This window comes from Coptis chinensis, chromosome 1 (genome assembly GCF_015680905.1).
Source record: "Coptis chinensis isolate HL-2020 chromosome 1, ASM1568090v1, whole genome shotgun sequence".
NCBI classification, from domain to species: Eukaryota; Viridiplantae; Streptophyta; class Magnoliopsida; order Ranunculales; family Ranunculaceae; genus Coptis; species Coptis chinensis.
The window spans coordinates 67,777,836-67,801,373 of NC_141456.1; positions in this window are offsets into that span (position 1 = coordinate 67,777,836).

Sequence of the window (23,538 nt, forward strand, 5' to 3'; positions counted from 1 at the left end):
GCGGGAGGTAAGTTTTAGTTTCTCATTAGTGTCCGCTATGTCCCAAGCAATTTAATTATGTTAACCCCATAATGGGTGGAACTCTTATAGAGTTCGTGCCGCTTTTATTTCCTATATTAGTATCGCTCTAACATTGTTTTGCGATGTTTCGTGAATTTCACGCCACTTCAATGGTATTTTTCCTACCATCTTTATTTACAATGCTTTGAGGACAAAGCATGCTTTTGTTCAAAGTATAGAATCACGGTAATTAAGACATCCGTTAGGATATAGATATATATAATATGCATTTGTTTTCTAGTTAAAATTTCAAAAATTTAAAAATATAAATAAATAAGTTTATGCTATACACTTAGGAATATTGGTATTGTTTTCTTTCTCCATGCTCTTAACAATCTAGAAGTCTCACATAGTTGTTGCATCGTAATAATTGTTAGAAACTTAGGTTAATATGTAGGTAATAATCTTTGCATCTATCTATAAATATATTACATGAGTATCTATGATTGTTAGCAAGAAGTTTCTGAAATCTAGGCTAGAGTACTTATTCTACAAATCCCGTGGAGAATATAGCCTAAAGCCTTATATGAGCTAAACATTTGAGAAATGACACAAGGGAGAAGTAAAACTCCGGATAGAGAAATCACACGCCCACTTGCTTGATCACTAAACCATATCCTAAGTGAGAATTTAGGTCGCTTTTGGATCGATATAGCCAGAAATTCAAACCTATGAATTATTTTCCGCTAGTCACCACTCGAGCCTTTTTTTAGCCTTCCATACACCACAATTCCTTTGCCCCGCTACAAAACAAAAACAAAAAAAAAAAAGAGAATAAATCAACCTACCCAATTTAGAATAAGTCCGAGAATAGAATGAGCTAAGAAAGAAGAAGAGAAAACCTCGTGGTAAACAAAAATTGTTACTTGCTTCAAAAAATAAAGAAAAGAAGTTTCCATCCAAAGAAAAGAAAAATAGAAATAAAATAAAACTCCAAAAAAAAAATAGAATAAAAAGGAGTCAAAAGCCAAAGAAAAGAAAAAAGAAAAATACGGCTAAGGATGGAAACAAAGTATAGAAGCAAAAAGAAAATAACAAGGTTTTCTAAGTTACATAATACTAAGACTCTATTATCTCAGACTTGTCCTTTTGAATATCCATTTCCTTCCTTCTTAAACCATCTCCTAATCCCCCTGAATACCTAATAAAGACTTCTCTAATTCAATTAGGAATAAAGTTAGTGTGATAGTAAGTGGCGTGATGTGTTTGATTGACCCCGGCTTCCTTTGTTGTCATTGAGATTGTAAGGTAAAGTGTGCCCACTGTATTAATCGGAGTAGCTAAACTTGAGTGCAAAAATCGAGTGTTGTTTTCTTGACTATTATTGTGAGAACCTATTTAAGGACGCTTATTCCGAAGTTCTAAACAAACCCTCGCTAACATTTGATAGTACTACTCATCAGATATATGTTTATTGTAGATGATCGATTATTATGCATATATTAACTTAGGGTTTTGACTGGTTATTCTTATGTAATCGCTAGAGAGATGTATAGATAGTTGAGCATGAATAAGGAAACAATAGTTTTATTTTCTTAGTCGCCAGAAGATAGATGAAGTTTGCGAAGTACCTTCATCGGAAAACTCTCACGAGGTTATAACTCGGCCCACTAGGGAATTCCTAGTGGTTTAAGGCCTTGTTGCATATGGTCAATGCAATCGCACTCAAATAAACGAGTAGTTAGGTAGAACTCCATTTTGGTCACTTATTCTAATTTTCTCATCTTTGCTCGAGGACAAGCAAAATGTCGCTTGGGGTGGTTTGATAAGAGCCCAAAACTGTAGTTTTAACCCCTTAATAATCATAATCGTTAGACCAATTATGTGAATAATAAGTAAGAGTTAACACCGACACGCCGCTTTTATGCATTTCTGTGCTTCAAAGTCCATTATGTGCGTAAATGTACCACTTTAGCGAGATAAAGGAGCAAAAGTCACAGAACTCCTCAAAGCCGTATCTTTGACTCAGACCTCGAATTGGGCATACCTTATGTCAAAACGACCGGCTCGGAAAGAGCTTTGCAATGGACCAAGCCTTGACCCAATCAGAGGAGCAGAAGTGGACGAAAAGTCTGTGGAAGTCAACTGCAGCTGAAGAGGCCTTTTGATCGAAAAGACTGGTTTTGGGGCCGATTCTTCCGCCCAAACCCATGGCTCCAAGCCCATGCACGAATTTTGATCTGAATGTATAAAAACAAAAGCTTAAGTCTTTGTTAATGGTAGATTAATTAGTAGAGAATTAGGGTTCATAGCTTAGAATAGAAAGTAGCCATTAAAATAGCTTCTAGATCTAGATTTAATTGTTTTCTTTAATTAGTTTCAAATCCCTTTTATTAGATTAAACCTTTGAATCTTGTTCTTCATTTGATTAGATCAATAAAGTAGTATTCTTTATCCATTTCGATTTTGTCAATTCCAATTTTAGATCTAATTTCAATTCATGTCCTTAGTTCAATTTAGTCATTAAATTAGATTTCATTATTGTTTTAATTAAATAAATTTCAATGCTTTATATTATGTTTAGTTTTAATATAAATGGAAATGATTATGAATGATTCAAGGCTAAACCTCCATTAGAGGGGGCTTGTGAAGCCTCATGAAAGCTTGATTCGATTATCGTAGAAGTCGCCGTGAATTTCCATTCCACTCTAGAAATGATTAGTTCACCATGAGAATGGGTTTAATTGTTCACATGCTAGTTATAAATCGGGTAGAAATGCCATGTATGATTAGGATTAGGAATAACCAATTGTTCTCGCCGGGCGCTCATTCGATTACGATTTTATTCGCCGTTAGTGGATTAAGTTGAGTTAAGGGAATCAATCCCCTAACTCCTTATCATAGAATCAACGTAGCATTCCCTTTAGTATTCGATAACCGACTAGTCAGATCTTGTGGGTAGTTGCATCGTAGTATAATTCCCTTCGTGAAACTCTCTCATGAGACTTAAAAAATCCACTAGTTAGATTAGAGAACAAGCATGCTAGAGTACTAGGAGTGGAACTAACTCTATCTACTCACCTATATCTCAATTGGTCGAGAGTAGAAATAAATCTTTGATAAACAGACAAACTTAAGCAAGCAAATCTCTCGCCAAAGACATTCAGAAACAACAAGAACATGAGTCTTTGGATTTTTAGCTTCATCTTCATGAACTTGAAACGGAGAAACTTCATTGATCATTTGATGCACACCTCCAAGACACCATATGGAAGCAAAGGTCATGCATCAAAGAGGAGATTGAGGAGATAGAAATTCTGCCTACTTCCAAGCTAAAGCAAAATTTGTCAAGGGATAAAAAGATAAAAATGATAGTTTACCTACAAAATGAACGATGAATCTCAAAACGTAAGTAAACTAAAACTTTAACGATGTCTATATTTATCAAGTTTTTCTACTCTCAATTATATCAAAATAGAGTGGAGTAACAAATTCATTCCACTCCTAGTTCTCTAGCATGGAATGCTTTAAAGTTAACTAATCGGTCTTAAGTCCATGAGAGCTTTTGAAGGCGGTGTTATACTAACTCTATACAATATGAAATTGATTATGTTGAATTTAAACTACTTAATGCTATGGAAATATGATTGTTTTTAATCTAGATAAAGGATTAGAGGGAATGAATCCACCTCGAATCCAACTTAATAACCTAGCATATATTCTTGTATCTTGATTCTTACGTTCTACAAGAAGAATTTCGAAGTTCTAATCCCTAGTGTTCATGGCATTTCTACCAAATACTAACTAGCATGTGAGGTCGTCCACCCATTCTCATGGCTTAATCACTTACTTTCTGTGAGTGGAATAGATTCTACAACGCTTCTACACTATACCACTAAGTTTTCATCAAAGCTTCATCAACCCCTCTTAATGGAGGTTTTAGCCTCTTGAGTCATCAACCCATCATTTCCCATTGAATTATAACTACACATCATATTAAAATTCTAACTTAACTAATTTAACTAAAATGTTTCAATCTACTTAAACTACGAAATGATAATCAACAAGAATTAAAACTAGATATATAAATTGAAATGACAAAAATCAAAATTTACAAAATAACTATTTTATTTATCTAATCAATCAAGAACAATGATTCAAAGACTTAATCTAAAACAAGAATTGAAAATGGAACTTAAACTTAATTAATTCATCAAAACTAGATCTAGAATTCTATATAGTTTTATGTCTAACTAGCTACCATTAACAAAGAGTGAAGCTTTTGTTTTTATATGTTCAGATCCAAAAATCATGCATGGGCTTGGATCCATGTTTCGGGCCGAGAAGAATTAGGCCCAAAACCCAATACTTTCGGGTCCAAAAGGCCTCTTCAGCTGCAGTTGACTTCAATAGACTTTCCGTCCACTTCTGGCTCCTCTGATTGGACCAAAGCTTGACCATTGAAAGCTCTCTCCGAGCATGGGTCTTTTGACATAAGGTAGGTCCAATTCTGAGGTCCGAGTCCAAAGATATGATCTTTGGAAGTTCTGTTGACTTTGTGCATCTTTGTTTACGCGCGTGGACTTTGACTTTTCATCTTTGGACCGGGCTTTGCAGAGGCTTTGTCTTCTTGAAAATTGGCTTTTAATCACAGTAACTCTTAGCAACCGACCTTTGCTCCTTTATCTCGCTAAAGTGGCACATTTCTCGCATTATAATGGACTTTGAAGCCCTCGAAATGCATAAAACACGAATCAGTATTAACTCTTAATTATTACTCTCATAATCGTCTAAAAGTATGACTGTTACAGTGGTTAAAACTACAGTTTTGGGCTCTTATCAAACCACCCCCAAACAGCATTTTGCTTGTCCTCAAGCAAAGATGAGAAATTAGAATAAGTGACCAAAAATGGAGTTCTAACTACTCGTTTACTGAGCGATTGCATTGACCATTTGCAACAAGGCCTTAAACCACTAGGAATTCCTAGTGGACGAAGTTATAGCCCTCGTGAGAGTTTTCGCTGAAGGTACTCACAAACTTCATATATACTACAACGACTAAGAAATAAACTATTGTTTCCTCATTCATGTCTCAACTACCTATACATCTCACTGCTTGAATGAATGAGAATAACCAAGTCAAAACCTAAACTAATATATGCATAATAATCAATCATCTATGATACAAATATATACACTATCGTAATACTATGAAATGCCTAGCAGGTTCGTTTGAAAACTAGGAATAGCCCTTAAAAAGGTCCTCATATAAATGTCAAGACAAAACCACTCTGATTTTTCCCGCCAAGTTTTGCATCTAAATGTGCGGGGCACACTTTACCTTACAATCTCAATGACAAACAAGGAAGCCGAGTCGATCAAACACATCCGCCACTTACTATCACACTAACCTATTCCTAATTGAGTTTAGAGGTCTTTATTAGGTGTTGTGGGGGATTAGGAGATGGTTTAAGAAGGAAGGAAATGGATATTCAAAAGGACAAGTCTAAGATAATAGAGTCTTCATATTATGTAACTTAGAGAAAACCTTGTTATTTTCTTTATGCTTCTATACTTTGTTTCCATCCTTAGCCATATTTTTCTTTTTCTTTTTTTGGCTTTTGACTCTCTTTTATTCTATTTTTGGAGTTTTTATTTATTTCTATTTTCTATTTTTCTTTTCTTTGGATGGAAACTTCTTTTCTTTATTTTCTGAAGCAATTAACTAACTTTTGTTTACACCGGTTTTTCTCTTCTTCTTTCTTCCTCATTCTATTCTCAGACTTATTCTAGATTGGGTAAGTTGATTTTTTTTTTTTTTTTTTATTTTGTTTTGTTTTTTGTAATGTGGTTAAAGGAATTGTGGTTTCTGGAAGGCTAAAGAAAGGCTCGTAGGGGCTTACTACCGGAAAATAATTCATAGGTTTGAATTCTGGCTATATCGATCCAAAGAGGGGCCTAAATTCTCGCTTTTAGATATGGCATAGTGATCAAGCAAGTGGACGGTGGATTTCTCTATCCGGATTTTACTTCTCCCTTGTGTCATTTCTCAAATGTTTGGCCATATAAGGCTTTTTAGGCTATATTCTCACAGTGTTTTGTAGATCAAGTACTCTAGCCTTGATTTCAAAAACTTATCGCTAACAATCATAGATACTCATGTAATATATTTATAGATAGATGCAAAGATTATTACCTACATATTAACCTAAGTTTCTAACAATTATTCTCGATGCAAAAGCTACTTGAGACTTCTAGATTGTTAAGAGCATAGAGAAAGAAAACAATACCAATATTCCTAAGTGTATAACATAAACTTATTTATTTATATTTTTGAAAATTTTAACTTGAAAACAAATGCATATTATACATATCTATATCCTAACAGATGTTTTAATTACACGCGGTTTCTATGCCCCCTAAAAACAAGAAGCATGCTTTGTCCTCAAAGCATTTAAATAAAGAGGGTAGAAAAAAATACCATGGAAACGCCGTGGAAATTTTGGAACATCTGCAAAACAAGGTTAGAACATACTAATATAGGAAATAAAATCTTTGGACGAACTCTATAAGAGTTCCACCCATTATGGGGTTAATGTAATTAAATTGCTTGGAACATAAACAGACAATAACAAAACTAAAAACTTACCTTATCTCCCCGCTTAAGCATCCTCCTCTTCATTAAAGAGGTGAGGTTCTTCAAGATCCCCGCCAATCCATTATAACTTGCCAAGCTTGCCACCATTTATCATCCACTAATGCTAACTGTTAAGTGTTATTATGTCCGATGGGATGTACGGGAGACCAAATGAGGTCGCGACCGCCATCCCGACCAAGTCATTATTTGCAATGAGTGAACCACTCCAATTGGTGGGTCTCATGACTTCAACCCTTTTCCAACTGCGGAATTGTGCACGAATACGTAAACAACTACGCATGATGATGTGGTGACCAAAACATGCATAAGAAGATACTTACGCCTTTATGCTTTGGGATCTCTTAAGACTAGCCCTAAAAACTCGGGAATGTCATATCGGAAAACGTCACCTTAAAAAATGTCACCAGAAGATCGTTTTTTAGAAATGAACCGCCATTCCCCCAAAATATTCATCGGGATGAATAACATGGTGGTGCCTACGTTTAGGGAAAGGCTACCGCGGCAATGCTATATCCCCTCGGTCCATTATTCGAAATACCCTCCCCTATAATACTCATGGAAATATGTATAATCATAAAGGTATGCATTATCGGTCATATATGCCCATGTGTGAACAGATCAGGTATTGGTAATCCAGAAAAACTAAAGCCGACCACATTTTTATTGAATTTAGGTGTCGGTCATCGACTACGACGGAGAATTCTTGTTCTCCATCCCGACAAAATAGAATTTAACGTGGTCGTAGAAATAAGCAAAGAAGTCGTGGGTGAATATGAATCGCCATCACTTACCCAGTAGATGACGCCATCCTAATCGCAGGATCCCTCGTGGTTCGGAACCAATGTCCATAGGTCTCGGTTCCCAACACGCCTTCGAAAAGACTGCTCGTGTATGACTATAGGAGATGTCATCTCAACGACTCTTTGAACATTTCCAAAAATCCTCGAATGACCCTCGAAAATTGGAATTTCCATGTTCACAGATGGGTAGCGGGCGCACCGTGGGTTTTGGAATTACAGTGTTTGCGCCGAAGTCGCCAAGGAGGGCGCTGGTCGCGCCTCGAAAGTAAACTTTTGAAAGTGTACATGTGTGCTAGTCGCGCCGTAAGCCGCTTGAGAGTTTAGAGGAAAAAGAAGGAAAAGCTTTGAGTGAAAGGTGAGGGATGATGTGAGGTGTAGTGTGGTTTGTTAGTGTATAATGAAGGGAGTTTAAATAGGTTCTCGAAGCTTCCAAAACGAATCGGCAAGTTGCCAAATTGTTTTAAGGCAATTTTCGGAAATAGAAAAATTCCAAACCCGAAAACGGAAACAAACCATCTTCTTGATTTTCTAAAAATCATGGTATTTTTTATACTGGATTTAGAATAGTAACTTCTAAACTCTCCTAGATTTCATGCTACCACCACAAAAAATCATGGATATGCCGATATCGGCCAAATTCTCAACCTTTCCTCCAAGACAACTTTACAGCAGATGATCATATAACGAATTATGCTCGGTATAAATATTACCACCCCCAATCAAGTCGGGAAGGTGAGATTAATGATAAAAATATGCAGAACTCGAAAATAACCAATTATATTAAAATTTAAATTTAAAACCAAACAACATAAAACAAACACCTTAATATTTAAATTTAACAACTGAATTAAAATCCAACTAATAAAACAGAATCATGAAATAACAGCGAACACAAACTGATGGTGAACACCTAGTTATGTGATGAAGATGGACCTTGAGATAGAGATTAGCCCTGGGATGGAGAATGGCTTGAACCATCTGTCCTTCGGCGATGACGCTCATGCCTTTCAGACTTGGCTAAAACAGAATCCTCCACGGGTGGCATGCGTCGTAGCATCTCTATTCGGAACAAGCGCTGTGGCTTCCATCTCGGCCCCGAAGATCGTGATACCGGCTTGGTGATCTTTGGTGGATAGTCTCCAAGTTAGACAAGATATCGTCCCCGACCCCTTTCGAAAGCATTTCAAGTCTCGTCCGAAGGTTCGTTTGCTTATTTTGAACTACAATCTGCCTATCTCCGGATATTTTCACAAATACCATAAACGCTAACGCTAAAGGCAGTTTGCAACACTTGCACGCGTTCTAAATTAGAGCTACAACTATCTAATGCATCGCCATCCGACATGTCATATCCTCCCTTTCATCCTCCCGACTCAACCACCTTTCCTTCGCACAACAGCCAAGTCTCTTGGATGCAATCCTTATAGATACTTGCATTAGAATGCAATTTGATCTTAATAGGAGCAGATTTTGGCGAAAGCTCTAAAGGAGAGCATGATCTTAGTGATCAATATGGGAAGAGGCATCAAGCTCTTTCCCACTCCTCTAATCACATTAAACATTAAATCAAGGATGCAGAAATTATACTTATTTGTTTGCAAAATCCAGAGAACGCGCGCATATTGCGCATCGATATCGTGACTTTGTCTTTCCCGAGGATCGTTCCTACCGACCCATCGAAAGCTACAAACCGCAGTTGATTGGTTCTTAGGGTTGACTGGCGGACGCAATGAGATGTCGAATTGTATTCACCCTCCACAACATTATCTTTCATCAAAGCAGGAAATCCAGTATACTGCGATTCCTGAATGGTCGCTACTAGGTTGCTTTCAAAGCCGTAATTCCTAACAATTCACCAACAACCGCCTTGTTACTTCCTCCTCGCTCCTCGCTACCTTTATGAAAATCCTATCCCTCCAATTCTCGCTTCTTATAAAACTGTTCTACCAAATCATAGTGATAGAACTCCTCGCCGAAGTACCACAGTCCGTTCCAATCCCTCCTAATCATCTCCGCGTTGTAAAATAAAATGAAGTTGTCAACAAAAGAACGCTGTGTTCGAGTTTTGAAAAAAATTCTTCATCATTAGCTCCATTGAAGTTTTGAAACAACCAATGGTTTGTAGAAGATTTCAGTTGGATTGATTTGCTTAAAATTGTGGGTGTAGTTAGGATTCCTTTTCTTTTTTATTTTATTTTATTTTGGTGTTCAAGGTTTGTTTTAAACTTTGGTAACCGGGCGGATTGGAAAGGAAAAAATTGTGCATTTTGGGAAGGAAGGGGGCGAGGTGCAATCGCTAGTCTTGCATGAAGTTTGGGGCTCAAGCCCAATTTGAATTCGAAATTTCCGATTTTTTCAAGCTAATTTCAAATTCAATTTGCCGCTTCAGCATTGGCCCGATTTTGGCTTAATGAGATATGGAAATGATCAGTAGAGAATTTCCAATCCAATGATCCATAAAACACTCAATTCCAACCATGGGTGACGTATAAGAAGGTGGAAAAATGACTCAAAGTGCGTGTGTGACGTAAGTTATGCGAACGAAGGAAATCTAAGTTTTAGATAACGTCAACCCAATTGAACTACACTACTGGGCCTAAGCAACACAAATGGAAAGTTCGAGCAATCCGGATGGAAAGACCGACTGCCCACCCCCAAACAAATTTTTAAACCCAATTTGTTTTAACGTGGGTCGTTTAAAGTCAGATTCCCAAGACTGGTTGGATTGCTATTTCTACGATTTAGAATTTTTTATTTTTTTATTAGTTTATTATAAGAAAAATGAAAAACAATACATACATAATTCACCCCATATAGGAACATGACTCAAAAACCGAGAAAACATGCAAAAGTGGAAAACGTGAATTATGTGAAACGTGGACTTAGGATCCGGTACTTACAGCCACACACTCCATAGGGAGGGCCCGGTTACCTGGATGGTGCACTTACCACTATATGGAAGTGGAAGGAAATACACCAAATGACAAAGGTCAATCCTCATAGACAGGGTCCTGTAAAAGGACTTCCTCTACATCAGGGGACAAAATTTCGTGAAAATGTTTTAACCGTTGACCATTAACTTGAATGGTACTGTTGTCATTGGGATTTATCATGGTGATTGTCCCGTAAGGGGTGACTTCAGTAACCAGAAAAGGACCAGACCAACGGGTTTTTAGTTTCCCTAGGAAAATATGTAGACGGGAGTTGTAAAGCAAGACATTTTGACCGACCACAAACTCTTTGCGTAAGATTTGCTTATCATGAACACGTTTCATGTTAGCTTTATAATCCTTCGCGAGATCGTAAGAATCGCTATGGATTTCTTCAAGCTCATTTAATTGCAACTTGCGCTTGACACCGCCTCATCAATATTGAAGTTAAGGCTTTTATAGCCCACGAGCACGGTGCTCTAATTCAATCCGCAAATGACATGGTTTCCCAAATACAAGTCTAAAGGGAGACATACTATAGGAGTTTTGAAAGCAGTTCTATACTTCCATAAGGCATCCGATAGACGCCGACCGATCTTTTCCTATCGGGGTTTATAGTTGTTTCTAAAATCTTTTTAATTTCCTATTAGAAACTTCTACTTGTCCGCTAGTTTGTGGATGATAAGGAGTTGCTACTTTGTGTGTAACTCCATACTTTTTCACTAGGGATGCAACAACTCTGTTGCAAAAATGTGTTCTACTTTCACTAATGATGGCTTTAGGAATGCCAAACCGACAAAATATATTCTTTAATAAAAAATACAACGGTCTTATGGTCATTGCTACGGCAAGCTAGGGCCTCTATCCATTTAGACACGTAGTCCACGGCAACTAGAATATAAATGAAACCGTAGGAAACAGGGAAGGGATGCATGAAATCAATGCTCCAAACGTCAAAAATTTCTACTATCAAGATTTGATTTAATGGCATCATATTACGCTTCATGATTCGCCCAAGTTGTTGGCAACGAATACATGTCTTGCAATGCACTTGGGCATCCTTAAAAAGGTTAGGCCAATAAAATCCACATTGAAGAACTTTAGCGGCTATTTTCATCCCACTAAAATGGCCACCACACTCTTTGTCATGGCAGAACGATAGAACTTCATTATATTCCCACCGGGAATACAACCATTTAATAACTGATCCGCACAATACTTAAAAAGGTAGGGCTCATCCCAAAGAGTATAACTTAACTCGCCAAGAACTTCTTACGTTCATTTCTTGAACAATTATAAGGCATAACATCAGCCGCTAAATAATTTACAATGTCAGCATACCATGGTGCTGAAAAAATAGCGTACATGATGCTCATTAGGAAAAGAGTCCGTATGGACTCGTAATCACTATTATCGCCGCTTGTGAGTCTAGATAAGTGGTCGGCAACCACGTTTTTGACCCCTCTTTTTGTCCTTTTATTTCTAATGTGAACTCTTGCAAGAGAAGGATCCATCGGATTAATCTGCTAGCATCCTTCTTTGCAAGAAGGTACTTAAGCGGTCGCATGGTCCGTGTAAATTAAAGTTTTAGAACCAACCAAATAAGGGCTTAAACGTTATCTAAAGCATAAATGACAGCTAAGAATTCTTTTTTCGGTAGTTGAATAATTTCGTTGAGCATCGTTTTAAGGTTTTACTAGCATATTAAATAACAGTGGACTTATTATCTAGTTTTTGTCCCAAGACCGCACTAACCGCGATAGTCACAAGCATCACACATGAGTTCGAAAGGTTTAGACCAATCGAGGTCAGATAATTGGTGCAGAGGTTAGGGCGGCTTTTAAACTTTCAAAAGCTTGCTTACGCTTAAAATTAAAATCAAAGATTGCATCCTTCAAAAGCAGATTAGTTAAAGGCCTAGCTATTTTCGAAGTCTTTAATAAACCGCCTATAAAACCTCGCATGGCCTAGAAAGGCTCTAATATCATGGATAGTCCGCGGGTTTAGGTAGAGTCGCTTATCTTATCTAGTTTGGCCTTATCTACTTCGATGCCATCACTAGATACAATGTGACCTAGTACTATGCCCTTTTTCACTATAAAATGACACTTTTTCCAGCTTTAAAACGACGCTCTTTTTCTTCACACCGTCAAAACCTTAGAAAGGTTAGACAAACAATTGCGGAAGGAGTCTCCATAGATAGAAAAATCATCCATGAAAACTTCCATAAAGCTTCTACCATGTCACTAAATATATGAAGCATACAATCACCGGAAGGTACTAGGAGCATTACAAAGGCCAAAAGGCATTCGCTTATAGGCATACATTCCAAAGGACATGTGAAGGTAGTCTTTTCTTGGTCATCAATATCAATAATAATCTGAAAATAGCCCGAGTAGCCATCCGTAAAACAATAAAAAGCATGACCAGCTAGGCGCTCGAAAGCATTTGATCTATAAAAGGTAAAGGAAAGTGATCCTTTCGTGTCATAGCATTTAAACATCTCAGAATCAATACAGATCCTCCATTTCATAGGACCTTGTGTGACAACATAGTCACCCTTTCGCTACGCACCATGGTAACTCCCGATTTCTTAGGAACTACATGAATGGGGCTTACCCATTCGCTATCGAGATTGGGTATATGATACCCTCATCGAAAGTAATCATAAGACTTCTTCCCTAACCACCTCTTTCATGGCGGTGGTTCAAGTTTACGCCGAGGTTCACGAGAAGTCTTCGCGTTATCCTCCAAATGGATACGATGAGTGCAAACATTAGGGTCAATTCCCTTAATGTCAGCTAGGGACCAACCAATCGCAGACCGATGTTCCCTAATAATCCGGATTAAACTTGTCTCTTCATTCTTAGATAATAGAGAAGATATAATTACCGGATGACTACCATCCAGATCAAGTTGAATATATTTTAACTCCGGGAGAAGAGGTTTAAGCACTGGGGTGGAAGGAAAATCAACAGATGTTTCGTCAGGGTCCTCATCTTGCATAATGAATACTTGCTTACGTAGCAAGTCTTCATAGTCAGTATATGGAGCGACTGGCGGTTTTACAATTGGTGTGGACTCAAGGATGGTGTTGACTTCCTCCAATTAGGAGTCATTTACAAAATCTGAAGTTCCAAAAGAAAGGAATTTGTACATATTGTTTTCGGGAAAAGTGTTGTTAAAATAATCTTGAGCTAAGCTCTCGATCATGCTAACCTCCCCATCTATAGACTAATCCGGGCGTAACTGTTTCATCATTTTAAAACATTTACCTCAACAAGAAGATGGCCAAAAGATAAGGACATCTTACCATCAAGGGCAATTTATAAGCCGTTGGCAATTGCCAAGAAGAAACCCTAAGATGATCGCAGACAGAGTCGTTAGCGACTTTCGTGATCGAGGATAACAAAATGCGCAGGATAGTAGAAATCCCGAACCTTAACAAGCACGTTTTCCACTACACCCTTAGGATACTTAATTGACCCGTCCGCTTAATTGCAATGTAATTTTTGTAGGTTGCATTTCTTGTAGACCTATTTGTTTATACAAATAATATCTGGGAGTAAGTTAACACTCGCCCCGTGTCTAATAAAGCGGTCGTCGTGTGGGAATCTCCTAAGGTGCATTTTATTGTAGATCGACCGGGGTCCTTGTACTTAACAATTCCATTATTTTCAGATAAAGTTGGGAACCGCTGTTATGTTAGAAAGGCGCCTTTAGGTATGTTTGTCTTACGCCTAGTAGTGCACAACTCCTTAAGAAACTTAGTGTGGTTAGGTAGCTTTTAATAGCTTCGGAGAAAAGAAGGTTTATCGTTAGATTTTGAAAATGTTCCTAATCTCCTCAAAGTTTGTATCCCCGGTTAGCATGGCTAATTTTCGAGGGAACGGTGGTTTCGCTTCTATATTTAGCATATGGCTCGACTTGATGTGTAACCTTGGCTTTCTGTTTCTTAGTTTGTTGTTGAACCGGGTACCTCTACGTGGTAGGCTCTTCGGTTTCTATTTCGTATCTAGTTCGATATCCGTGTGGAGTATCTTGATGGGGTAACTATAGGCATAGTTACTTTGTTATCAACCACTCTTCCGTGAGCCGGAGAGTGGTGATGGCATTAAGGTCACCTACAATTGTAGTTTCCGTACTAGTGTTACCATTTACCTCAAAGGCTGTGTTTGCTGTTTTAGGGTTTGTTATCGCTTGTCCTGGAAACACGCCTTTTAGTTGGGTTTTCTCTTGGGCTAATTGTTGTATGCCCTGATTTATGGATTGTAAGATCTGTTGGTTTGATTGAGTCATTGATTGGAAAAGTTGTTGGGTAATCTGTATAAAGGCGTCTATACGATCCGGTTGTGATGGTGTAGTAGTCACAGGTGGTGCGACTGGAAATATCTCACGTTGATTATTTATGGGTGGATTGTGATAGTTACTATTGTTAACCGGAACGATACCTCTATTGGTATTATAACTATTATAATTACCCTGACCTTGTGCTAGACTTTGTCGGTTGGCGCTTTGGTTGTTATAATTGTTATAATTCCCCTGACCTTGTCCTTGTCTAGGTGGAGCTTGGTTATAGTTGTTTGCTCGCCTAACATTTTGGTTATTAAACCCTGGAGGTGTAACTTGTTGATTGTTTCGCCAACTAAAGTTGGGATGTTGTCTCCATGGGGTATTAGGAATAGGATAGCTATTAATGGAGCAAACATTATCTTGCTCTAATTGTTGTTGTTCATAGGCGAGAGGACAATAGGAGTCAGGGTGCTCAGGATTCAAACATAAATTACATGGGTTGGAGTTTACATTCATGATGGGGATATGCTTTTGTTGAACATAAATAGCCTCAACCTTTTTAGTTAGAGATTCGATTAAATTTTTAAGTTCTGGATCGGATTTCATCTCAAACATACCGGCGGCCTTAACTGTTGAAGAAGAACTAGCAGAGCGGGGGATATCATCACTACCCCCCCCCCCCCCAATTGTTATTGCGTTTCGTTTGCTCTTCTAAAAATTTGTAAGCCTCCGAGGCTCCTTTACTTAGGAAACTACCCCCATTCATTATGTCAAGGACTTCTTTATGGTGATGTTGAAGTCCTTTGAAAAAGGCACAAACTAACGTGTCTTTTGCTAGGTTATGGTGTGGACACTCTATAAGCAGATCGGTGAAATGATTCCAAACCTCCGAAAATGATTCATGAGGATTCTGTCGGAAAAAATGAATCTTGGAAAGCATCTCATCCGTCTTTAGGGGTGGGTAAAAATGTTCCATAAACAATTTGAACAAGTTTAGCCCACGAAGTCCATAAAGTTAGGCTTTGGGCGCTTAACCAAGACGCCTTTATCGGCTAAGGTGAAGGAAATACCCCGGTTTAATTTGTTCCGCACCAACCGTAGGGATGATGGAATGTTGTAAGGACTTGTTCAATCCCTACGATGTGTTGATAAGGTTTTTCATGGTCTAAACCATGGAAAACGGGTAACAAATTAAATATGTTTGGGGAATTGAAAATCCCCCACCGGTCCGCTAGAACGATGCAAGATTTAGGGCTATCGCTTCAAGGCTTTGTAAAAGTCGGAGAGAGGAGTCTCTCTTTCTTCAGCCATTATGTCAGGTGTGGTTGTTGGAATAGTAGCTAGAGGTGTAGTGATTGGTATACTCGATAGATTTGTTTATTGATGTTGACGATTAATTACGTTCGGTGTTTTTCTCCGACCAGACCTTAATCTCATGCAAGTCTAAGTCTAAACACGACAACACTCCAAACAATCTTGATATATTAGTATAAACCTCTAACTAGAGATGCGAGGTATGGAAGAAAGGAATACCTGATAACGTCCTTGCTTCGCTTATGAATAGCGTCTTGTTTACGCGTGTTCAGTGTAAATAACAAGTTAGAACACTGAAAAACTTAAAAATCGGGTTCAAACAAACCTGTAGAAACCGAAAATTTAGCTTAGGCTGGGTGCTTTTCGCTTAGGGCGCATATCGCCCGCGTGTAACTCCAAGTTACAGTGTTTTAGGGCGGGTCGCGCTCAAGGTTCCAGGCGTTTGGGCACAGGTGCGCTCGGTTAGGGCGCGGTCGCGCTCAGTGTAATTTTTCATGGAACTTTTCAACGCTAAAACGGACAACCACAATATGAATCAAACAAGGGTGGGTGGGTTTAATGGGACTTAAAAATGACTAATTATACTATGAAAACAATGCTAAAGTGAAACTAAGATGGCAGCGGCGCCATTTGATAAAAGATAAAAATGATAGTTTACCTACGAAATGAACGATGAATCTCAAAACGTAAGTAAACTAAAACTTTAACGTGTCTATATTTATCAAGTTTTCTACTCTCAATTCTATCGAAATAGAGTGGAGTAACAAATTCGTTCCACTCCTAGTTCTCTAGCATGGAATGCTTTCGTAGTTAACTAATCGGTCTTAAGTCCAATGAGAGCTTTACTGGCGGGTTGTTATACTACGATACAATATGAAATTAATTATGTTGAATTTAAACTACGAATGCTATGGAAATATGATTGTTTTTTAATCTAGATAAAGGATTAGAGGGGAATTGAATCCACCTCGAATCCAACTTAATAACCTAGCATAGATTCTTGTATCTCGATTCTTACATTCTTACGGCAAGAATTTTGAGTTCTAATCCCTAGTGTTCATGACATTTCTACCAAATACTAACTAGCATGTGAGGTCGTCCACCCATTCTCATGGCGAATCACGACCTTCTAGAGTGGAATAGATTCTTCAATGCTTCTACACTATACCACTAAGTTTTCATCAAAGCTTCATCAACCCCTCTAATGGAGGTTTTAGCCTTGAGTCATTAACCCATCATTTCCCATTGAATTATAAGTACACATCATATTAAAATTCTAACTTAACTAATTTAACTAAAATGTTTCAATCTACTTAAACTACGAAATGATAATCAACAAGAATTAAAACTAGATCTATAAATTGAAATGACAAAAATCGAAATTGACAAAATAACTATTTTATTTATCTAATCAATCAAGAACAATGATTCAAAGACTTAATCTAAAACAAGAATTAAAAATGGAACTTAAACTTAATTAATCTACTGAAAACTAGATCTAGAATTCTATATAGTTTTAGGTCTAACTAGCTACCATTAAGAAAGAGCTAAGCTTTGGTTTTTATATGTTCATATCCAAAAATCGTGCATGGGCTTGGATCCATGTTTCGGGCCAGAGAATCAGGCCCAAAACCCAATACTTTCGGTCCAAAAAGGCCTCTTCAGCTGCAGTTGACTTCGACAGACTTTTCGTCCACTTTTTCTCCTCTGATTGGGCCAAGGCTTAGACCGTTGGAAATCTATCTCCGAGCCGGTCGTTTTGACGTAAGGTAGGCCCAATTCCGAGGTCTGAGTCCAAAGATATGGTCTTGAAGTTCGGTGACTTTGTGACTTTTGTTTACGCCCGCGTGGACTTTGACTTTTCATCTTTTGACCGGGCTTTACAGAGGCTTTGTCTTCTTGAAAATTGGCTTTTAATCACAGAACTCCTTAGCAACCGACCTTTGCTCCTTTATCTCGCTAAAGTGGCACATTTCTGCATATAATGGACTTTGAAGCCTGAAATGCATAAAAACACGTAATCAGTATTAACTCTTAATTATTACTCACATAATTGGTCTAAAAGTATGACTGTTACAGGGTTAAAACTACTGTTTTTGGCTCTTATCATCAAGCCAAATCATTGATTGAGGAATTAAGAACACTAGAGGGCACCATTCTACAAGACCAAAAGTACATCAAGGACTTCTTGGTTCAATCTTATGAAGAAAAGTTTAAAGCAAGACATGTAGAGCATAATCAGGAGCTTATGGATCATATCCCTCATTTGGTTACAGACCCCGGCCCAAAATGATTATCTTATTGCAATTCCTAATTGGACGGAGATCACAACAACAATTATGAGCATGGATCCCAACAGTTCTTCGGGCCCCGACGGATTCCAGGGCATGTTCTTTCACAAATGTTGGAACATTGTTAGAACTTATGTATGTCGAGCTATTTGCTCATTCTTCACATACCACATCATTCCTCAAGGTATGAACTCAAATTTCTTAGTTTTGATTCCTAAGTTCAAAAGTGCTATGGAAATTAGACAGTTTAGGCCTCTTTGCTTGTTGAGTAACTTCATTTTCAAGATTGTTATAAAAATTCTAGCTAACCTGCTAACTTCCATTGCCACGAGAATTATTTGTTGTGAGCAACATGGTTTCTTGATGGGTATAATAGGTAGCACTACCATTGCCATGGCCTCAGAACTTATCAGTAACATACATATCAAAAGAAGGGGCGGACATGCAGTCATCAAACTGCATATCTCACAAGCATTTGATTCCCTTAGCTGGGAATTCCTTTTTATGGCTCTTAAAAGATTTGGTTTCAGTGGAAACTTCAGCGACATGATTAAGAATGTACTTAGCAGCACCAAAATCTCTATAATGATAAACGGTGGATGATAATAGTAAAAACACTTGTTTACCCTACTTTATGCTAAATAACACTAGGAAGAAGTAAACTAGATTATTCTTACTATTAGATCAAAGTTTTACTCCCAATTAATCATACAATATAACTTGAGTAAAAAATTCATTCAACTCCTAATCGTTTAGACGTTTAACTTAATTCAACATGTGACAAACAATATAATAATGTGAGAGTAATAATTTCTAAATAGAACTAATATGTAGAAAACTAATTTGAATCTATTCTAAATTAAACTAAGGCAATTAAATATGAACTTGTGAATATGAAGAAGGAATTATAGATATTTGAATCCACCTTGATTTATACCTAACATGCTAGCATAGAGTTTGTTGCAAACCCTAATCTTTACATTCGAACACAAGGTTCAAACATAAAGATTAGACCTTTAATGATCCCTAATTACTTATGGTATCTCTAGTCATATAATAATTAGCATGAGAGGATGTTTAAATCCATTCTCATGGCAGATTAACTATTCTTTAGCTTAGGTTAATTCTACTTATGTCTAAATAGAGAAACCTAGGCTTGAAGCTCTTTTAGCAACTACTCTACAGTAATATATCAAGTCTTCATCAAAGCTTCAATCAAACCCTTCTAATGGAGGTTTAGCTATGATTCATTAGATTATCATGCAAATAAGAATGAGAAAAAGACATAGTATTAATTAGAAAATGTATTAAACTAAGAACTTGAAATGTTTTAATGGAGTTTAAGTCTAGAAAACATGAAACCTAAATTATTCTAAACTATGGGGAAGAGATAGGTGAGAAGAGATAATAAGAACCCTAATTAAAACTAAACTAATAAGGAAAAGTAGGAGAGATGAGAGTTTAGCCTTAATCCTCTTTATATGACATGATTAGGTTTACAATTTCGTGCATGGCTTTTGGAACTGTGTTTTAGGCCACTAAATCAAGCCCAAAATCTAAATACGCAAGTCTAAAAGGGTTCTCTCTGTTAGAATTTACTGAAACACCCTTTTTGTCTACTTTTACTACTATAATTAGGTTGAGGCCTACGCCATTAGAAAGCTCTTTCTAATCCAGTCGTTTTGACATATAAAAGGCCCAATTCCGAGGTCTGAGTCCAAAGAGAAGGCCTACTGAAGTTCTGTTGACTTTTCTATTCTTTTTCTGCCCGAGTTGACTTTGACTTCCCAGCTTTTTTTTTTTTTTTGAATAAAGTTTTTTGGGTTTTGGCTGACCCTAACCTGTATTAAGATCGACAATATACTTTTCCAATTCTGTCCTCCTCAACATAACATGATAGTGTTGAACTCAAAGGAGGTACAAAATAAAAACATCCATTACAAGATTCCAACCCTGCTAGATGGTCTGCTACTCTATTAGTTTCCCGGAACACATGAGAGAAGACGACACTAGTAAAACTAGTAGTTAGGTGAAGGATAGATTTGGCCACGTTCCTACAGTACCAAGGAGCTCTCTCTTTTCCTTGTAGGATCCGTATAGCACTCAGAGAGTCCGAAGCTACTATGACCCTGTCAAGCTGTGCATCACGGCATCCTTCTAAACCTTGTAATATCGCCGTCAGTTCCTGGAAAAGGACTGATTTCAAACCTCCAGAACCTAAGTATCCAAAAATCACTTCTCCATATGCATCTCGAACCACTCCTCCAGTTCCCCATCTTATCTCTGAAACTGCTCCATCTGTATTCAGTTTAAAGACTCCTCTTGTAGGTTTTGCCCAAATGCACTGAATTCTCTCCTTCCTTTTGTAATTGACTTCCAACCCAAGTCTGTCCACCAAGACTCTATCTTGAATCTCTGCATGTACTTCACTGATTTGCCCCTGTAACAGAACTTTTACATCATTGATCAATCTGTTCTTCACATTTTCCCAAGGTTGTGTGGTGTTTTTAAATCTTTGATTGTTCCTTTCCTGCCATATATAACTCACTGATGCACAAAGGAAAACTTTGGTGATCTCTGCTGTCAACGTTTTGTTTCGACACATCCTCATGAGTTCCAACCACTCACTATTCGAATCCGATGATCTTGTGTGTAGGCCCAAAACCTGCTTCACGTTTTTCCATATTGCTTGACTGTACGAGCATTCAAAGAACAAATTGTTGTATGCAGATAAAAGAAAACAATAGAAGACAAGGACAGAATAACAGGTAATAACCAAGGCGCGGATTAGGCTGTCCTTAAGGAAAGATTTCGCCCCTTCCAATGGTGCAGAAAGGCAACAGTGGCGTCTTCCTCACGAGATTCAATGGTTAACAGTGATCGACTTTGCACTAGAACAGACTACCCTCTAGAACAGCAATATAACTCTCTCTGGCGGCTGACAGGAAGAAGAGAAGAAGAATAGGTGTGAATCTATGTTTCTGAAAAGAGGGATGAAGGCTATAGAGTATTCACGATTTCTGGTTCTCTTGAATTGGATTAGCAATAGCACGACTTCTGTCTCTCTTGATATAGAGGAAGCAAAGAAGAAGACAAGATATACGACTTACGTCTCTTGATATAGAGGCAAAGAAGAAGAAGACAATATACACGAAGTTTCTCTCGCTGCTCTCTCTCTGCGTTACGTGATCGATCTCTCTTATGAACACAGCAGTGTTTATATAGAGGTATGATCGAATCATAGATGGAGAAGGACACCTCTCTAATTCGGTTTCACAAAACCAAATCGAAGTAGAACTCTAGCTTAGCCGAAACTTGTTGCAAAAGCAAAACCAAGTTTAGGCAATTAGTAATCCACTACCCACTAGACAAACAGCCCAAGCCCACGCCACCACGATACGACTTAAATGGGGGGATGGCGCTGGCAAGTGTGGCTTTTGGTGAGTCCTCCCTCCTAACACAAAAGCCTTTGTACCCTAAGGGCACGCCCTTATGTTAGAGGTTCACCTCATATACCTCACTTCCTAGTGGTGGTTCACCAATATGGGACTAAACAACACACAAGTATTTGAAATACACATGAAGATTCCAACAATCCCCCACTATTTCAAAATACTTATAGTCCCCCACTATTTTGGAATAGGATATTACAAAAGAAATGGGTTAACAAAATGCCAGAGAGAATCGAAAAAACAATGCATAAGATACTGGTGCTTTTCGGGCTTTGAACGGTCATAGGGTAACATGTCTTATAATACGGAAAGTGGTGGATTAAAAAATCTTTGAACCAACATTCCCTTGTAGTAAAATAGAGGACATGCACCCACATTGCTCCTTCATTATATGCCTGTTCTGCGGTGTTGCGCTTTTTGGCCCTTGCGCTTCCTGTGTTATGTGAATGCTCTAGAGTATTTGCCTGAATACTCATAAGAACCAACCCAGTTCTACATTCACGTAGGTGGATATCCATCAAGTGTACATAGCAGTTAAAATACACTATCTCATAAAAATAATGGACTATGGATTCCATTAAGAGTAAAATAACTCATCCTTTTTCTCATTGTTATTCAAGTTATACAAAGTATACAATAATGCTATCTAGTCATAGGGTGGGATGTCTCAAATAAAGACAATAGCATACCAGAGCGACGAGGTGACTTGTTTTTCCCTTTGAACCTACTTCATGGGATCTCCAATCACATAGGTGGGGTTGCCGTCAGTGTCGCCCTCTATCTAAGGCAAAAGTCCCATCCCCCTCGACGTATCAACCACTTGTCTCCTGTTAAGTGGCTTTGTCAGAGGATCGGCCAAATTTAACTCGACTTCACATAATCTAGAGCCACAACTCCTGACCAGTTCAATTGCTTTGCTTTATAGATCAGTAGTCTCGGGGCGAATATGCCTGCTTTTCCCATTATACAATTTGCTCTTTGCCTTTGCTATTCAGGGACCGTCGACAAATACAATGCATAGGTACAGCTGGAGGCGGTTTTGTACCAATAGGAAGATCTGCCAAGAGGTTTCTAAGCCACTCAGCCTCAGCACTTGCTTTATCTAAAGCAATAAGCTTGGACTCCATGGTTGAACGAGCTATCAAGGTCTGCTTAGAAGATTTCCAAGCGACTGCACCTCCACCTAGGGTGAAAATATAACCACTAGTGGACTTGATATCATGAGAATCAGATATCCAGTTTGCATCACAATAACCCTCTATCACAGGTGGAGTTTGTCTAAACCTTATGCCGTAATTCATTGTTCTTCTCAAGTACTTGGCTAATCTCTCTAAAGCACTCCAATGTTCCTGACTAGGACAATGAGTGTATCTGCTTAGCCTGCTAACTGCATAAGCAATGTCAGGTCTAGTGCAATTCATCAAGTACATGAGACTACCAATAATTTGGGCATATCTAGATCGAAGTACACCATGTTGAGCATTTTTAGAAGTTCACTATTTGCCTCATAAGGTGTCGATTACGGGCTTATTATCATAAAAGTTAAACTTCTTCAAAAACTTCTCAACATAATGCTCTTTTGTGAAAGAGATAGCCATCATCTGTTTTCGATGATTTTGATTCCAAGAATCACATCGCTTCTCCCAAATCCTTCATTTCAAATTGGGAGGATAAAAACATCTTGGTGTTTCTCACAACATCAAGGCTAGGACTCATGATTAACATGTCATCCACATATAGACAAATAATCACATATGAATTCACATCAAAAGATTTGAAGTAAATACATTTATCAGCATC